The sequence below is a fragment of the Artibeus jamaicensis genome, unplaced genomic scaffold (assembly GCF_021234435.1).
Source record: "Artibeus jamaicensis isolate MK-2021 breed Jamaican fruit bat unplaced genomic scaffold, CSHL_Jam_final scaffold_833, whole genome shotgun sequence".
NCBI lineage: Eukaryota > Metazoa > Chordata > Mammalia > Chiroptera > Phyllostomidae > Artibeus > Artibeus jamaicensis.
Window position 1 is genome coordinate 17,942,260 of NW_026522056.1, and position 11,600 is coordinate 17,953,859.

At 35.2% G+C, this 11,600-nt stretch overlaps 1 non-coding gene across 1 annotated transcript; it reads left to right on the forward strand.

Moving 5' to 3' along the window:
• Positions 1 to 10,908: 10,908 nt before the first annotated feature.
• LOC119036936 (U6 spliceosomal RNA) lies at positions 10,909 to 11,014 on the forward strand. Its single transcript, XR_005080109.2, has one exon. It is a non-coding gene; the product is annotated as a U6 spliceosomal RNA (small nuclear RNA).
• The last annotated feature ends 586 nt before the right edge of the window (positions 11,015 to 11,600 follow it).

Consider the following 11,600-nt stretch of genomic DNA (forward strand, 5'->3'; position numbering starts at 1 on the left):
GCCAGAAATGTCATAAGCATATTAAACATATTAACTCATTTGAATCTTAAATCTCAGAAGAAAATATGACATGCATTTTAAAGAAGAGGAAACTTAGGTATAGAAAAATTAAACATGTGGTTCCATTAATAATTTTATTTGTATTTTTAACAACACAAAGGGGACTTAGCACTCTGCACATAGGTCAGTACCACATGCTTACCAATTTTTATGACTCCTGGGAGGGTGCTTACATGTTCTAATCATGAATTTTTTTCATCATTCATCTCGCACCTTTTCATTTTCTTTTAAGAAAACAGAAAATTTCATGAGGTGATTTTGGTAAAGCCCTCAGTGTCCTTAGCTCAGTGTCTGCCAAAACCAAAAAGTGACTGCTCTATTATGTCTACAGTGTTGCTCTTGATACAGAATTAGGATAATACAGAAGTCTTCTGTAAGGTCTAAGCAAAGTCCTCATAATTTTTAAGTTTCGGGTAGGTTCCTTCCAAATATATTCCTGGAATACAGCCTTTCTATTAGCAGTAAAGTCACTTTTTATTCCTTTGAAATATAGAACTGCACTAATGTGTGGAGGATGGATGACCAATGGATGCACAAGCAGCTGCTCTCCTGCAGGTAAAATGAAATTACTTTAGACGGGGTGGGCACGAGTAGCCCCAGAAGGCTGTAAGGCAAGATACAGTGTCAGCTTTCATAAGAAGCCACGTTTAATGGATGCAAAGAAGCTGGGGCACAATAGTAGCAGACAGAGAAGCACATAACTCTCAGAGAACTTGGCAGCTCACAATGGGTAAATCTTGGAGAGGAAGAAAACAAAAGGAAACTCTAAGTACTTGTTTGATAACCAAACAAAATCAGTCTTCATTTGTATGCCACCACAAACAACTGCAAGGTCATCCTTGGCAGGGCTTGTTAACCAGACCTGCACAAATCAATAGCGATGTTTTCTATAGCATGCTACCTATTAACAAAGGATGATGCTAAACAGGTATTAATCCTTCTACCTTTAGCCCATTGCTTTGGACTTTTTCCCAAAAGAATTTTTAAATTGAAAAATATTCTTCAGGTGCCCAAGAGACAAGTGAAGTCACTACAGCTTTCTTGACCCTGGAAAGATACATACTCCTGGTGATTATATGAGAACAGAGTTCAATGGTAGACCAGACACTCACTGTTTAAGGCATAGATGAATTATATTTGGATGGGGGCTATGTTCATCCCATAATATAACATGCTGTCTCAATTTACTCAAAGTTTTTGTTGTCCTTGTAAACAACTGTTAAAATCAACTCACTCCTATGCAAATGCAAAAATCACATCCTGACAGAGACGGTTTCTCCTTGAACTTGGAAACAATATTCCTGCTAAACCCCTGTAAGTAAGGAGAGGAGACTAAATAATGCAAATGACTATGACTCAGGGGAGGTGATAGAATCTACTTCAACGTTTTAAGCATCAAAGGAAAAGACACACCTTGCTATAGAAGAGTCTCTAAATCATGCTGAACGTCAAGTTACTGGCAGGCTGCACATCCATCCAACCTCATCTACTTGCTTTGTGATAAATTTTATAAGGGAGGAGAAAACAAAATTAAATGATCTGGGTAATACGACAATTAAACATATTTGTTTTCTGACTTTTTTTTTCTCTTCAATGAGAAATGTCTTCATTTATATGATAGAGTAGGTCTCCTCTTTATTCTGCCTGGAGGGCTTGGCCAATTCTCTCCTCAAGTGCTTGTAACTCCTGATTAATTGGCAATTGGGTAAAATTATATTGTCAATTGAACTTGAGGCTCTATATATTCAATTTAGGATGAATTGCCTTCGAAACAAATAAAACATTAGTTGAAAGTAACAAAAAAGTGCTGTATGTGATCTAAAAGGTCTCTTTCTCGGTAAATGTAACAATCACATTAACAATAAAATGGAAACACAAAAGCACGAACAATTTGTCTTGTGAAGGTCTGTTGAAAATACTGTGGAGAAGCCAGAGGAAAAAGCTGTCTCTGGCGTGAGATCCTGGGAGGCAGTGGCGTGTTTATGACACTTGCTGGCAGCTCCTGGGCTGTGCTGAGCAGCGATGGTGTCCCAGCCAAACAAATTTGTTGCCTTTTCCGGCTTTTTGGTTCTCTTCCCTCTGGTCATGCATCTCTCTTTTCCTAAAATTGATGTAAGTAGTAATTCTTCACATTTTTGTAACAGCCTCAGACTAACAAAAACTAAAAATAAGTACCTTAAGATTTTTCTTGATTATCAATGATTGCTTTAAATATTATTAAACAAAATATAGAGCAGTAAATTTTTTAATATATTTTATTAATTATGCCATTACAGTTGCTCTATTCCCCCCCTTCATTCCCCTCCACCCTGCACACCCGTCCCCCACCATTCCCCCCTTTTAGTTTATGACCACATCTCAAGTTCTTAAGATTCTATATTTCCCCTACTATTCTTGCCCTCCCCCCATCTATTATTATATGAAATGTTAAAGGGACTTATCTAAGAAAAAGAAGATAAAAAAGATGAACGGTGAAAGGATAGCAAACTCACAGTTATTAACAACCACACCTAAAACAAAAGCAAACTAAGAGGACAGCTAGATCAGGAGCGAACCATAGAAATGAAGATCACATGGAGGGTTAGCTATAGGAGTAAATGTTTATGATCTACTGGTAGTGGGCAGTGACCTGTATGTGACTATGGGCCAAAGACTTTCTAGGATTTAATTCTTTACAGGTAGAACTGGAGGGAAGCATTATGATAATATAGCTAAATATACCCCTTTCTATAAAATAGAGTCCTGCACTATTGTTCTCTTAATTTTTTTATGATAAAGCCAAATATATTTTCCATAGGGATAAGTTAGAAATGTTGAAGCAAATGATTCCATTCACAATAGCAATGAGAATAAAATAGTGTATTTAAAACTGATAAAATTGCAAGAAGTATTCTAGAAAAAATTTTGAAAACTCACAAAACTTATTGAAAGAGGTATGGAATTATTAGACAAGTATTCCACACACTCAGATGAAAAAATTAAATAGCGCAAGGTATTTCTATTCAAAATATACCAGCCACATAGAGACCATCTATCTTATAAACTTGTTTTTTTATTATGTTTTGATTTTTTGCAAAACTTTTTATATTCTATGGTCTTCATTTAGACTATGTTTTCAAATATGTCATGGAATTAATTTCTCAATATTTTAGTATTTTCAGAAAAAAGTTTATAGTGAGATGAGGTAAATGTGCTTCAGAGATTTTGTTTAGTTACTGTTTTGCTTTGTTTGATCATATATCATAGATTGTGTTCCCTCCACGTGATATTTGGTTTGAATTAATTCATACCTGTTTATTTAGGTTCAAGCAGCCCTGGTTGATATCTGTATTTTATCACAGAAATGAAATTTTCAGTTTTATATATATACACACACACTACTAATTTTCTACAAAGCCTTCTTAAAAACCAGTCTAGTCTAATCCCAACCACGCAAACTAAATCCTGCCAAGTTTACCTTTAAATTTAGGTGAGGGTCCTAGCATGTATTACCAAGTTGCCTTGCAAGGTTCCAATTCCATTTCGAGTCTCAGTTTTGATAATGGAGATGCTTAAATATCTTCCTATTTTAGTCGTTGAAAATTTCTCTCCACTTTTTATATGGGGATTTTGGTTTGATTTTGCAAATTTGAGTCTACCCCATAGACTCCACTCCTTTTCTTTCCGCTACCAACTAAAATTTGTCTTGCCCTGGATTTCCTACTTGCCACAGATGTATTCCCACTGAGCTCTTGGGGGAGTACTAGATTCCTGTTAGGGTACCCATCGTTCATTCTGAACCTGCTCCCTCAAACTTTTCCTCGTGCCTGGTAGCATGCACCTTTGGCCAGCAGGTACACTTTTAGCATTCTTGTCAAAAATGAGAATGAGGATTTCAGACTGAATCATTTTCAGAGATTTCACTAGTTATGAACACCTCTCATAGGTTGGTTATCAACTCATGTGCCTATGGCGTCATGTCCTAAATATCACAGTAACTTTTTCCCCCAAGACTAATACTGCATCCAGTTCCACTCAGTACCTGTGCATCTCTAATGGACCATCTGAATTTGGGTTATACCTTCTCCTACTCTCACCTGTCCTGTTGCATTTAAAAACATCAGGACTGATAACCTCAACCATGACAGCAAAAGTACAAATACAAGTAAATCTGTTACTTTAATAAGAATATGTGTCCTACAATTTAAAATGCAAAGCCATTTTACATCAAATTCTGCCATTAAGATACAGTAGTTATGGTTGGTTAAAAGATTAAGAACAAAAAATAAATACTGCATCTCAATCTTCAGAAGTATACCTACATGAGCACCAAAAACAAACACTGGGAACACCTTTCCTACAGGAGATGATATCTTCGCAGTAAGAATCTGCGTATTTCTGAGCAGAACTGCAAGACTGTCTCCAGTATAGCAATGAATGTGGATATAATCCCCTTCAACTGTATCCTGGCCTGTTGGAAATATCATTTCCACTGTTAAACGGGGGATCTGATTACTTCAGATAGCATTCATCATTTGATCCATCTAACTTGTTTTATTCTACATCTGTGCTCCTCAAGGGATTTATATAACCTACTGGTACAGATCAAATGTGCTGATCACGCCGACTCAATCATTTTAATCTCTGTAACAATTGCATTTTTCATTACGAATTAGTGAAGTGTTTTTATTGTTAAATAAATAAAACTGTCAGCCTAAATATTGCAAATTGTGTCAATACTCTGAGTCTAATTTTTATCTTCCCTTAAAACCAATGACTAATAATGTGTTTGCACAAACATTTGAAAGATTTAATGAAATCATTTGCTGTCAATAAGGTTTCAAAACATTTTGCATTCCAAAGCAGAAAAAAGATAAATAAGTACTTAAATAAGATAAATGAGTAATGCTTAAGCCCTCTGGGCATAGGATTCTTGGCTGCAATAGTTAGGTACAATTCACCATGTACATTGGTGGATAATAGTACAGAATAGTAATATTTCAAGCTTTGTAATGCTAATAATAAGAGAATCAAGACTAATGAATATGCAGGTTTGCTACATAGCACAATGATATAGTCTGCAGTAATGGCAGTTGTATTTCTTCCTTTTCTATCTTTATATTACATTTTTCCTTGCTTCACTGCACTTCTGAAGATTTCTGATGCAATAAAGAATAGAAGCAGTGAGAACCCGCAGCATTATAGTTTCCTTCACGGTCTCAGAGGTGAGCTTTCGGTATTTCACCATTAAAGGTGGCATTTGTTGCGGGGGTTTCATTCATACTACTTACTGTTTTAATAATGTCCCATTTTTATTTCTATTTTGCTAAGAGGGATTCTTAAAAGCATTGTTATGAATGGATGTTAAATTTTATCAAATGTTTTTTCTGCATTTCAGAGATGACCATACGGGTTTTCTCCTTCACTTTTTAATATGGTGAATTATACTGATTGGCTTTCAAATGTTATACCGACCTTATAATCCTGTGATAAACCAAAGTTGGTCTTGGCATGTTACTATTTTTAATAAATTGTTGGATTGAATAAGTCAATACTTTGCAAAGAGATTTTGCATCTGCATTCATGGATAAGACCAGCTTCCAATTTTCTCGTGGTAGCTTTGTCGTTTTTAGTTTCAAATTTCTGCTTGCTTCACAAATGAGTAGTGGAATAGTGGCCACTTTCTCTTCTTTGAAAGAGTTTGTGTGTGTTATGTATCTCTAATGTGAGCTAGAATTCATAAGCGAATTATTTAGAACTGAAGTGTTTTTCATGTGTATGAGAAGATTTTAAGCTCAGATTCATTCTTTAATAACTATGAAATTATTCACTTACTCAATTTTGGTTTTTGTCAGCCTTAAGAACTTATGTTTTGTAATAATTTCTCTCTTTTATTCAGCTTTTCTTAATGATACATCAATACACATGTGAAAAGTGATGTGAAACAATATAATTTTTTATATACTCAGAGGGCCAGTTTGGATTGGTACAAGCACTTTGGAAAACAGTTTAATATTTTCCATTACAATTGAACAAGTTTATGACCTTTGGCCCAGTAACTTCACTTCCTGGATTACATCTAGCAGCAATGCATGGATATGTGAACCAAGAGAGATGCACCCAAATGTTCACAGCAGCATCATTTATAATAGTTCCCAGACTGGACACAACCCACATCTGCATTAGCATTGGCACAAAGGAAAAGGAACAAGTGATATAACCACAGGACAAAACCATATAACATATAACAAAACCATATAACAACAAAAAAGAATGGCCCACACCTGGGCAAGGACATGAATAAATCTCAGAAATTTAATTCACAAGCTCCTAAGAACATCTGCAATTATTGTTAGTTCTTTCGGTTAATCGTAGTTTTATTACCTGTGTCACTAATGATGACAGGAGTCTCAACTCCGTACCTGTAGAGAAGAAAATGTTCTATTGTCTATCAGTTGCTACTCTCAACTGGGCAATGCTGATTCTCCCTTTACAGCTGGCTACTTGGTCTCTTAGCAGTATATTGTTTCAAACCTAGAATTATGCCAGCATTTTAAATGTCTCATCTTCACTTTTAGAAATGTCATATCATCTTTGGAGCTCCCAGCGCAGAGCTGGTCTGGAGCAGAAAGAGGGCTGTAGTCTCATCAGGCACTCCTCTACCTCCGCTGCTCTGAGGGACTTGGTCTGCAGAAAGCCAGTGAGAGGGAACATGCCTCTAGCCAAAACACACTTGCCCTCACCAGAAAGTTAGACTTGGCTGCAGCTGGAGTGGCCAGCAGGCAGCGGTTTTCACCTGCACTTTTTGGGCCGAGCACATAATCAGCCAGAAGGAACAATACGCCGTTACCAGTAGGTGGTTAATTTAGAGACTCAGAGGTGGCATACTTGTGACTTGGTCTTTTTATCCCTTTTTCATCTGGAAAAAAAAGTTTTGTCTGTTCTCATTTATATTGCATTTATTTTGTCTTTATCATATCTTACCAGCCACTAAATGACTTCTTATACATAACATCTACCATGAATCTTGTCTATGTTCACATGCTAGGCCTTTACTTACCTAATTAGGATTCAGTTACTATTTTTAACATTTTATATCTATCTCGGCTTGTTTTCAAGTTTTTTTCTAAGAGAATTGCAACTGCTTAAATAACACAAAAACTCACACCGGTCTATGAGACAAAAAAAAAAAAAAGAAAAGCATTGATCCAATTTATAATTCAATATTATTGTGTCCAATTACATTATTAGACACAGTACATTTGGAAGCTCAATTCTTTCCTCCCAGGAAGGCAGAAGGGAGATAGGGTTTTTCTACTGTAATGAAGTACAATGTTCAGAGAAGGCAGTTCATTCATTCAATGTCAGGTGGCTGTCACATATGGAGCCTGGATATGATCAAAATCTCTCTGGCATCAAAATCCATACAAGCCTGCCCGAAGTACTAGTCATTAAGTGGAGATTTTTGTTTTCATTTATTTATTTACTTATTTTTGCCTAGAATAAAATACGATGTTGCTTCAAGTGCTGCATAGGACATTGAAATATTTATAATTGTTGTATTACATTTCATGGTCTTTTATAAAGTTATGTATATTTTAGCTCTTGGTTTCTGGTCCATACCATTTTGGAAATATTGATCTCTAATAACTTTTGCTATCTTCTGAGAAATTCTCACATGAAATATATTTTGAAATTGAATTATCTTAATTAGTTGCAAACAGTAAGCTGATTCAAGGGGTAAACACTTCATTTGCTTCTGAATATTATGTTCTATTATATACCCTGAGCTTATTACTATACATTTAAAATAGGGTACAATTTAACACAAATCTTTTGAGTTAAGGCAATATTTGGTAAAATGTTTTGCCAATCAATGTAATTACCATCATCAAAATATAATGGCAGTAGATAACTATATCTTTGGAAATACAACTTTAGCTATAATTTACTGTGGTGCCCCTTTACAAAGAAAACAGAAATGAAATTCTTTTACACACTGTTTTCACGATTGTATCAGGCATTATATAAATTCTGAACAAAACAGATATTCATATACACTTCAATTACAAAGACTGATCAAATTTATAAGAATTATAAAATTTGATTTTATTACACTAGAAATGGCAGTGAGTTAGTAAATATTTTTACTTATTTATAAAAAAAGCAACTTCTGATTTACTGGTAGATTTCCTCCTAGTTTTCTTTCAATATAGCCATGCTGGGAAAAGAGGAAACTAAATGGCCCATCAATGGCTCTGGCAATTCGTAACTGAGTCTTTGGGGTACAGCATGATCCAGATTTTTCCCGAGGCATAAGCTATAACTTGGGAGTAAATGAATCAGTTCTGGAAGCTGTTTTAACTCTTTCAAAAGGCCAGAGCATCATGAGTGCGCTGGTGCAGAGTTTATGAACTGACAATTATATGCTTGAAAAATCAAGCTCAGTGACTAATTTGGAAAACATTCTGAAGCAATTTTCTAGGCCTGTACCTATCACTCAGGGAAAACTATTTCTGTAACTTCCAAATAGTTCCTATCTTTTCTTTAAGACAGATGCTAACCTATCTGTAGTAAATTAACTTATGAAATCTTACATAATATAAAAATGAATGCTCACACTTCATTTTCATGTACTATTTCTAATACAGTACAGATCAGAACACCCTAAGTACACTTTTTACTTGGAAAACTACTGGTAGAATTAAATGTGTTTTCTAGCATAATGGTTTAAAGTAAAATGAGAACAGCACTTAATTAAATTGAACATCAACCTAACAGTGAAGGGCATGTATAATTTCATAACATTGAGAACTCTTCACATAGTTCATGAGGACTAGAAATTTTATCCTGTAAAATAATTTACATATCTACTTAATAGTAGGTTGCCCCACTTCACAGTTGATAGAGACAAAGCAAGAAATCTGAAGGGATATGTAATCACTTACATTCAAGGTTCCAATTTCATAGAAAATCTCTAGCTTCTAGGAAATCACAAAGCAGAAATCACTGAAAATTATTTTGTACAATCTCATATGTTCCATTTTCCCAAATCTGATTTATAATATGCTCAAATAAATTATAGTTAAATCATTTTCAAATAGTTATGTGATTTTTTTAAGTAAAACCAAACATTTGTGCTTTTGACAAATAAAGGAAAGAGATTCCAATTACATAGAATGATTGCTTTGGTGGATTTAACCAAGAACTATGATTTGTCAAACTGGGTTTAAACACATTTCAATTGTATGGCATGTAAATATAACCATTTAATAGTCTCATAGTAAACAGATGGAACTGGCTTTTCTAAATAAATTTGGTTTTATTATAAATTCACCCAGAAGACAAGACACCCAATACGTCTTCTCTCTGTTTTCTTTCTCTACTTTTCACAGTTTTCAAACATGTTTTTTTTTTTATGTTACTATCAAGCACGGGAACACTTTCTAGTAAATGTGCAACTGTTGGTGGTTAGAATTTAATTCCTACTCTTCCTTCCACATTTATACCCTCTTGTCAATGTAATGATTGTGATATATGTGCTATTTCTTGGTTTCTCTGTGGCTTAAGCTTTTGTGACTTAATGTAGTATTCTTGGAAGTTAAAGTCCTGTAATTTTAAGATTATTCCTTTGCTCTGAATTTCAAGAATCTGTTTTGGTACTCAAAGACAAGAACAATATTATTTATCATCAGACTGTTTTGATTTCAAGGTATATTTCAGTGGAAGGGGCAGGAGCACAAAAATGAAAAATCAGAGATTACAATCAATCCACTAATATATCAATGTTATAATATTAAAAATTTACTGAGAAAAGTTGAAGTACTTATATATGGGGTAAGAAAAACATGAAAAACTAAAAGCAAAATTGTTATTGGGGAAATATATCTGTACTCTTTCTGTGAGTTTCAACTACTTGACTGTTCTGACTAACTAATCAATTAAAAGACAATTTTTAAAAATTGCCATTGGCGTTGCCTCATAGATTTATAAAGTAAATAGACTCACCTATAACTTATTTTATGAACTATCACTGTTGATGAGGAAAAATATAAATTCTCCAGTCTATGAAGGAAACTTATTCAAGTTTCATCATTTTTTTTTTGTCAGTGTAAGAAGCATTTAAACCTGGAAGAATTTTTATGAGTTTATCTGAACCAAGCTTACAACAATTGGCGGAAAGCAAAGCCCTGAAGAGTTGAGAAAATGCTCTGGAGAATCGCAGTTCTGCACCTTATTTTACACATTACAATCAAAAGAGGAGGTGTAAGGGGGTTACATGAAATCTGTTGGTGACAGATTAGGGAGGTGGGAGAAAGCAAGTGGGGGGAACCCCTGGGGTTGAATAAAAAAGTAAAATGATAGACGATTTTACACAGGTTGGTTGAGGATCATTAACTGCCAACAATTAACATGATAAGAATAACAATATCAATGAGGAGAACTGTGGTCCCCCCCTGGTGCACAGCCTTGGCTTTCAGGGGTCCTGAAAAAGGAAATCTGGCATTCCAAAGGCACATTATCTTAGATGGGAAAAGACCACAGACAGTTCAGTAAAGGGAAAGATTGGCCTTTGTTAGCAAGAAATACTGGCCTAGGACATGACTACCAGCCACAACCTGCTCTTAGTTAGAAAGTTCTAATTTCGGCCCTGGCTGGTGTGGCTCAGTGGACTGAGTGCCAGCCTGCAAACTAAAGGGTCGCCAGTTCAATTCCCAGTCAGGGCACATGCCTGGGTTGTGGACCAGGTCCCTAGGATGGAGCATGGGAAAGGTAACCACACACTGCTGTTTCTCTTCCTCTCTCTCTCCTTCCCTTTTCCTCTCTCTAAAAATAAATCAATGAAATCTTTAAAAAATGAAAGAAAGAGTGCTAGATTCAGCAGCACATACACTAAAATTGGAACGATACAGAGAAGATTAGCATGGACTCTGAGCAAGGATGGCATGCAAATCGTGAAGCGTCCATATTAAAAGGAAGGAAGGAAGGAAGGAAGGAAGGAAGGAAGGAAGGAAGGAAGGAAGGAAGGAAGGAAGGAAGGAAGGAAGGAAGGAAGGAAAGAAAGAAAGAAAGAAAGAAAGAAAGAAAGAAAGAAAGAAAGAAAGAAAGAAAGAAAGAAAGAAAGAAAGAAAGAAAGAAAGAAAGAAACTTCTTAATTTCAGACCATCCTAGGTGGTTAGTTTAGGTCTCTTGAGCTTGTAAAGCCAACACACAGGTCTCCCCTGAGCTTGTCAGATTTAGTATGGGGTCCCTTTTCTTCCACACGTGTACATCTGTTATTGTAAATAATTTGCCCTGTAAGTTTTCCAAATGATATTAAACTGAGAGAAAATTCTTTTGATGAATCAAAGAAATAGCCTGACCTTCCCTGAGATACTGCTTTTGTCTGCCTTTTTTTTTTTCATTTTAGATTAACACTGTTGAGGCACCTGAGTTACCATCTGGAGTTCATATTTCTCAGATGTATCTTTGATTAGCCATTTACTTACTCTTAAACTTCTTAAGTGGAAATAACTTCATGCAAGGAATCTCTTTACCAATTTTTTTCTGTTTTCAAAAAA